This window comes from Carlito syrichta, unplaced genomic scaffold (assembly GCF_000164805.1).
Source record: "Carlito syrichta isolate Samal-C Ts95f unplaced genomic scaffold, Tarsius_syrichta-2.0.1 Scaffold213449, whole genome shotgun sequence".
Taxonomy (NCBI): domain Eukaryota; kingdom Metazoa; phylum Chordata; class Mammalia; order Primates; family Tarsiidae; genus Carlito; species Carlito syrichta.
Window position 1 is genome coordinate 1 of NW_007157545.1, and position 8,354 is coordinate 8,354.

The 8,354-nt window shown below is 39.5% G+C and overlaps 1 pseudogene across 1 annotated transcript; it reads right to left on the bottom strand.

Annotated features, from left to right (window-relative positions):
- Nucleotides 1-1,954: 1,954 nt before the first annotated feature.
- Nucleotides 1,955-3,119, bottom strand: LOC103253240 (annotated as a pseudogene). Its single transcript, XR_002481564.1, has one exon. The product of XR_002481564.1 is annotated as a ragulator complex protein LAMTOR1 pseudogene (transcript).
- Nucleotides 3,120-8,354: the final 5,235 nt, after the last annotated feature.

Consider the following 8,354-nt stretch of genomic DNA (forward strand, 5'->3'; position numbering starts at 1 on the left):
GTCTTTTCATTATATGTAAGGTGGGTTATGTATATTAAGGTTTATGATTGGACCTGCCAATCTAAGCCCAGTGGGCCAAGTTTTCCAATGTCCCTTCACTTCTGTCTATGGCTGCCTACAATGGCAGTATTTGAGTAGGTACAAATAAAACTGTGGCCCATAAAACTGAAAATATTTCCTTCCTGGTCCTTTATAGAAATTGTTTGCTGATACTTGGATTATAGGATTCAAGGTCAAACCAAGTAAGCATCTAACTGAAGCAAAAAAAAAAAATGCAGAACTTCTGAGATACCAAAACATATAGTGTATGAGTACGGTTAGTACAAATATAAATAAATATATAAAAATATTTAAAAACCACACATATACATGTGTATCTATAAAGTGAATGGTAATAGTAGTAGGGATGTTCTGAAATGAATAGAATTTAGGGAATTTTTTTTCTGTAAGTAAAAACAAAGTTGAGACAAATGTAATTTTCAGCAGTGTACAAAATGTTAAAGACAAAGGAAGACTTGAATAAGAGTTTTCAGGTAATATAGTTTATAATATCAAATTAGTTTATAAATGGGTTATGATATGAGGATTTTGATTTACGAAGTAGGTTTTTTCCAATAAGGTAGAATCCAAGTTCTTGCACTTATTACCTGTGTGTACAGGACCATATTATTTAAGTTTTATATGCATCAGCTTTCTCATCCCGATGGTTCTTCCTAGATCCCACTACCTCCCTTTACAGATGGAAGTTCTGTGTTTTTTTGGAAAATGCATAATGTTTCCACCACTATAATAATTATACAAAATTAGGCAGGGTTTTGTGGCTCATGTCTACGATGCCAGCACTTTTGGAGGCCAAGGTGGGAGGATGACTTGAGCCCAAGAGTTCAAGACGGTCTGGGCAACATAGCAGGATTTTATCTGTAAAAACACAGCAACAACAAAAATTTGTACACGGTGGTGCACACCTGTAATCCCAGCAACTTGGAAGGCTGAGTCAAAAGGGTTGCCTGAGCCCAGCAGATAGAGGCTGTGGTAAGCTATGATCATGCCACTGCACTTCAACCTGTCCAACTGACTGAGACCCTGACTCAAAAAAAGAAAAAGATAAGTATTTGATCATCTCATTTTTTGCTCATCCTGTTTGTATCCCACCCCTTTCTCACACCTAGCCTCTAGCAACCACCAATCTGTTTTTCATCCTTTTAGTCTTACCTTTGTCAGAATGTCATATACAGAGAACCACAAATATGTAGACTTTTGTGTTTCACTTATTTCTCCTTTTACTTAAAAATTCATCTTAGATCCGTCTGTGTTATTGTATGAATGAGTTGTTTGTTCTCTTTTTATCATGTTTGTTCTTTTGTTTTTATTAATGAATAAGAGTAATATAGATTTTGTCTTATAAACATGAAATAAGAGTCAGATACAAATGAGTGAAAACAAGTGAGAGGAGTGTTATATATGTCTTATACATATCTTTATGACTTATTGATTGCCATTTTTAATAATGTAAACTTAGCCGGGACTCGGTGGCTCAGCCTATAATCCCTCGCCTTTGGGAGGCTGAGGTGAGTGGATTGCCTGAGCCCACGGGTTCAAGACCCACCTGGGCAGTGAACCTCATCTCTGCAGTAAATCAAAAAATCAGTCGGGTGTGGTAGAGCAGGCCTGTGATTCCAGCTACTTGGAAGGCTGAGGCGAAGGGATCGCTGGAGCCCAGCAGGTCGAGGCTGTGGTGGCCGGGAGCAACCACTGCACTCCAGTCTGGGCGACAGAGTGAGACTCCAACTCAAAAAAATAAATAAATAAAAAATAATGTAAACTTTTTTTCTTGAATAACTATCAATTGAGAACAGGCTGAATTTAACTTTATGAGGAATTTAAAATGCGCGACTGCATTATCAAATAGAGTCTTTGCTGTACTTTCTGTATAAAAAGGAGGCTCATGAATATCTTTTTTTTTTTTTTTTTACAGATGAATATACTTCCTTTATCGAGGGTGACAAACCAAAACAAAAAGAAAAAAAGACCAAACATATAAAAACCCAGGGTGCTAGAAATACAAACTCAATTCATTCAAATTCAAGCTCATTCTAGACCCTGGTCACAAACCCTAGTGAGGTGCGTGTGAGCACCAAATCAGGGAGAAGGGTGCAGGAATGACTCTGAGGCCAAGAGAAAGGGTAGGTAGGGGATCCCCCTAGGTCTCCTGGTGATCACTCCTCCAAAGTGGTATCTCCATCTTCCCAATGACTGTGAAGACATACCAGGCCCTGTCCTTCTGGCCCCAGCCCACCCCTGGCCAGGTCTTCAAAGGCCAGTCCCAAATGGTTCTACCCTCCCTTGCACCATCCTCACTTGTTCAGGTTTCTAGTCTTGCTCTTCTCCTCCTCCTCCACATTCTTCGCTGTGATTAGTAGCAGGTTAGGGTACTGTATAAGCCGCAGTGAGGCTGGGGGCCAGGGGAGGCAGGGTGGAGACAGGGTGAAGAGAGGAGAAGAGCTGTCCCAGGACCCCTCTCTTCACGGGATCCCAAACTGTACAACCAGCTCCTCTTTTGCGTCCACACGGATCTGAGAAAGTGCACTGTAGGCGTAAGCAGCTATCCTGGAGACCTGCTGCAAGTCGGAGAAGGGGATGGGCTCGCTGGCCAGCACTCGGTGGGGCTGACTGGTGAGAGGTGGCAGCGGTGGCAGCTTCTTCCAATGGGTCACGCTGCTACTCAGCACAGCCAGGCGGGTGCTGTACTGCCTTGCTCGGTCCATGTACTCATGCTGTTCCATGCCCTGGGAGTCTGCAGCAGACACATCGATGATGTTGCTGGCTGTCTTGGCGAGGATGGAGGAGAGCAGGGCCTGCTCATCTGTGCGAGCGGAAGGCAGGCTGTGGTAGTTGGGTTCAGCTCCATTGAGGGCTTTGGTTGGAGGGCTGCTAGGGTCCAGCAGCAGCTTCTGCTCCTCTCGGTCCTGGTCCGAGTCCTCGTTCTCGCTGCTGTAGCAGCACCCCATGGCTCGGGTCGGGCCGGGCGCTCTGGCCGTGCCAAGGAGGGACGGCGTCCGTCAGGAGCCCTTCCGGTCACATGACCATTGGCTGCCTCCTGCAGGCAACTACCCGCCCCCTTCCCCTCCCTCCTCGTGAATATCTTTTAATAATAATGATATGCCAGCAGAAATTCTCAGCTTAATATAGAGTAGAATTTTTGCCATTGCCTGGAGGAGGGTTGATGGGCATTAAACTCAGTTTACCACATATAGTCATCTTGGAGTATTTAATTCACCAGGCCTCCCACTTCCTAGTTACTCAACCCATATCAGTTTATTTCTATAAAACAATCTAAGAAAATGATCCACGTTAATTGACAAAAGAAGCAACAGAGTTAAATATACATTACAATAAAATAGAATTTAGGATACAATCAAGGGTCACTTAGGTAAGCATAGAGGGAAATTAGAGAAAGCTCATGTTTTATGAATACTTTTTCTAAAACATCTTAGCAACTAATTCTGTTTTTTGTTAATTTTTTTTTTTTGAGTTGGAGTCTCACTCTGTTGCCCAGACTGGAGTGCAGTGGCCGCTCCCGGCCACCACAGCCTCACCTGCTAGGCTCCGGCGATCCCTCCGCCCCAGCCTTCCAAGTAGCGGGAACTACAGGCGCGCGCTACCATGCCTGGCTAATTTTTTGATTTATTATAGAGATGAGGTCTCGCCAAGTTGCCCAGGCGGGTCTCGAACCCACGGGCTTAGGCAATCCACTCACCTCAGCCTCCCAAGGCACGGGATTACAGGCTGAGCCACTGAGCCCGGCTTTTTGTTAATTTTATTACTAATAATTTTTAAGGGCTTGCCAGCAATTCCTTGTAAAGTATAGGTTGTGGAGTATCTTATCAATAACCCGTGTGTTAGTGTTCTATGATAATATGCATTAACTTGATAGATGAGAGACCATTACAGGATGTCACTGCAGCAATCCATACATTGAAGACTCCCTAAGTACATACTGACACAATATTGCAGCAGTGATCCATGAATTAAATATGCATTATATCCAAGTCATTAAAAGTTTAATGGGAGAAATATACTGATTTCATGGGAAAATGCCAGTTTTGACTCTGTGACCAACTCTTCCATAAACAAATTTTCATTGTCTCCTAGTAATGAATATTCTCTCGGAACCATCCCTGCTTATTGTTATGTGACTTCCTCATCATTCAAAATCCTATTTTCTATTGACCATTTGGAACTGCTTGAGTATCACAGAAGAGTGTGGAATAATTGCACAATAGTATTCACAATAATGTAATTCTCTTATGAATAATGGAAAGTACTTTTTCATTCTTTTAAAAGACTAGGCATAATAAGCACTGAATAGACTTAAAATGAAAGAACATTAAAATTTTATTTGGGTCATTATTCAGTTTATCTTTTATTATAAAACGTTCATGAAGTTATTGTCATGGCAGAGTATGCACAAGTAATGTGACATTGTTCCCGTGTACTTAGTATTTACTCCCATTATTCTATCATTCTTATTTTACATACATTAAATTCTTCTTAGTGCACATTATACAAGATGATAGTAATAGCTTCTCGAATATTTAGAACAGAGTTGCTATATGTATTCGGCCGACAAACATTTTTTTACTCTGCTGAGCACATAGTGGATATTGCTTCTAAAGAGAAAGTATGCTAATTATAGGAAGAGAAAGTTGAAGAAAAAGAAAAGGAATAAAGGAGGAAAGAGATTTGAGGAATACCCCTCAAATAACTGGGTAAGATATTCCTTTGAAATGGGAGGTATGTTGAAGAGAATAGGTACAAGAACAGATTGGAGAAGGGATTTAGGCAGACAGAAATGTCTTCAAGAGCCTCACTTTGTTCAGTAAACCAAGGATTGAGTTATTTTGCCAATAGGCATGTATAGAAGTGGAGACCTGAAAAAAAAGGGGGAAAACTATTTAGATGCTTTATTGTTGGGAGCTTTATAGTCTCTTCCTATTAGAATGTCCATTCTCCTGTGCTTCCCCAAGGCAAATATCACCAAGTACTGTCCCTCCACTTTCTTTCATGCTGGAACTTTCCAAGCCTTGAATTCTTGAAAGCAAAACAAAACAGAATAAAACACAAACAAAACCTCTCTCCTACTTTTAGTTTTTAAGCTACTTCTCATTCTGTTTCTCCACCTGTTTCCTTGGTACCATCGTTGATTTTGTAGTTTTTTTCTGTCTTGTGTCTGCCTTCCTTTGTCTTCTCTTTACTGTCAGAATCCCAGGACTCTGTGAGTGTTTGTTCAGGTGTAGGATGCACCAGGGACCCGACAGTACCTCTGTTAATCTACAGTTGCCAGGAATGATTCTACTGTTGTAACTCATGAGACTGGACTATCTTTCCTTCCTCAGTGCTAAGGAGTGTAGAATTGTAGGAGGGAATCAGAACTGGGATGTGTGTGTGTACAAGTTGGCAGAGCTAGGGGCAGATTAGGAGAGCAAAGATAGTGTTACTGCTGGGCTCATGGGCACAGAGATGAGCGTGTTGCTATTAGCAGAGATGCTGGGTGGGAGACAAGGAAACAAGATGAAAGCCTGTAACAAGAAAAAGAAGGGTCGTAGGGCTAGTAAGAAGAGTTGAAAAAAATTTTGTAAAAGATTAAACCAATGAAAAACACACCTCTTAACTATTATTTTCCAGGGACCATGCATGTGCATTTCATTTCTCAGAACAACCCTGAAAAGGCTGCTTGAATGTCTTGGATATAAAATTGTCAATTTAGGTAAATTTAGCAACTGAAGCTTCAGATGCAGTGACTACCTGAGACCAAGTGTGAGTAGTGGTGACCGAAGATAGACTCAGGAAATCTCAGTAGAGCTAAGAGTAGGTTTTGACCACTTGGGAGGAAGATAGAACAACTATAGAGAGGGATGGGATAATGCCACATGTAAATCATCGCACTATCCTTAAAATGTATGCTCTAAATATTAAAGTATATCTTTGAAAAGACCAAGCTACTACTTCCTTCTATGGGTCCAAATATATGGTAAAACTAATATAGTGTTGTCTACTGAGATAGATTGGCTACTCATCGAGATGGCCTAAGTTTCCCCCTAGCTTTACTAAACTTTAGACAGGTTTTTTCCTGACTTTAGACGCCTGACCTTCCTTTCCTTAGAACGTTTACTTTAGAAAGCTTGTAATTGCAATTTCTTCCTCTGTCCTGTTCCTTTGAGATCTAGATCACCTCCCAGCCCCTTGTGAGTTTTACAACCCAGAAATATCTTTCTCAAGGACCTGGTAGCCATCCCCTTGAAGTGTGGTCATCAAACAAGATAGTGTCCCTGTCATCCAATCTCTGTGAGAGAGTAGGAACTTAACTTCAAAAAGTACCAACTAGCATTTACAGATCCCATTCACCAACCTATCCCCAGAATCCTCCAGTACCTTCCCCCTTCCTCACCCCAAGTGCTTAAAAACCCTCCTGCCTTTTGATCCAGCAGAGTTGGGTTCAGTCTCCCTCTCCAGTTAATCTAGTCTTGACCCCTATTGCAGTAAACTTGAATACAATCTTTCTTGCCTGTTTAACTCCATCGGGTATAATTTTTCTTTGATCTTATTATCCCTAGGTGAGTGTCCTTATGTATAGCTAATAGGTAACATCCGTCATCTATCAAAACATAAACATCAGCAAAAACATGGCTGTTGATCTGTAACAATTTGGGGGTAAAATTCTAGAGATAAAAGGATGCTTCAGATGATCTTTGAAGTCAGAAAATCTTTTGATCTTTAAAGTTAATCTCACCTGTGGTGAAAAAGAAGTACCATTCACTGCAAAGAAGCACTATTTTAGAAAAAATGTGATAACGAAAAATACTATCAGATGAAGTTTAATACTACACATACATGCTGATTTGCTGCTCTTAAAGGGATTTTATATAAGTTATGTGGATATAGTACCACTGGAAAATATTAATAAAAAAGATAATGGAAATCAAAGAAAAATAAGAATGAGAAAAAGCAATAAATCTGGTGGCTTATGGAAATCATGCCATAAAGCCTATTGTATTACTAACATAACTCCCAATTTGTCCCTGAGCTTTCAAGATAACTAACTCAAAAAGGAAGAAATAATCAATTACAAGATCCCGAGTACCTGGAAAAAGAGAAAAGCAAACAAATAAGACAATTTGCTTTGGAGAAACCCCAGATATTTAAACCTGGAAGAAATTTAAACTAAATAGTTAGTTAGTTAGTACTAAACCACACCATCAAGTAAATCTTAACACCTCCCTCTCTCTCTCCCTTTCTTTTTCTCTCTCATACACGCAGACACACACACAATAACCTAGTAGGCAAGCTATAAAGTACACTCTAAATGTAGAAATGCATTTTGTAAGATTATTTCCTTATATCTCAATATAAAATTAATGGAGAAATTCCAAAGTTCGTTTTTGTAAAAATTATCATGTAAGAGACACCTGGTGGTTCCTAGCATCTGGTTCTCTGAGATCTTTGTCCAAATTGTGATCTAGCATACCTAGAAAAATAAATTAAATACAACTACTTAGATATATGAATTTCTACAAGTTGAAGTTTTGAATGGGCTGTAAAGAGAGTAAGGTTATATTCTTGGGCTAATTTCTAAGACTAGTGGGTCTAATACAATTATATATGAATCAAAATTAATAGAAACTAATTTAATTCTTAAGCCATTGTTACAACAAAGAAAAAATACTTCTCACTGTATCACAATGGTTATGTGTTAATTTTAAAAACTTAAAACGTGAAGAAAACAAAAAGCATTCATAATTCCATCTCTTTCGAAAGATGAAAATACAGAGATAAAAGTATTGTTGGTATTTTGGGTATGTTCCTACAGTGTAAAAAAACTTTTGGACAGAATAGTATAGTCCTGAAAGGCTGGACTCCCATAGTTGAAATGTTGAATCTATCTTTTACTCCTTGTATGACCTTGGGTAAATTATCTCTACTCCTAAATCTGCCTTTGCTTACATTAATTTAGCTTAGTTTTAAAAAATTTTCCCCCATAATGTCCCATTCTTGCCCTATGGAATTCACCCCTTTCTTTTTCATCTCACCAATTGTTTTAACATACTTATTTAAATGTCTTTTTAGTTTTAGTCCAGGATTGTATTTCTTAAAATCTAAGTTCTCCAGGGGGTTGTTTCTGCTGACTTTGATAGTGATTTGTTCCCTTGTGTAGTTTGTAACTTTTCTCATGAATTTAGACTTGGCATGCTTTCGTGCATGGGTTGTAGAGACATACTCATGGAGAAGTGCTATTTTCTTCTACTGGGAAATATTATTTATCCATTTTATGTCAGGGGGTTTCTATCTGGATACTG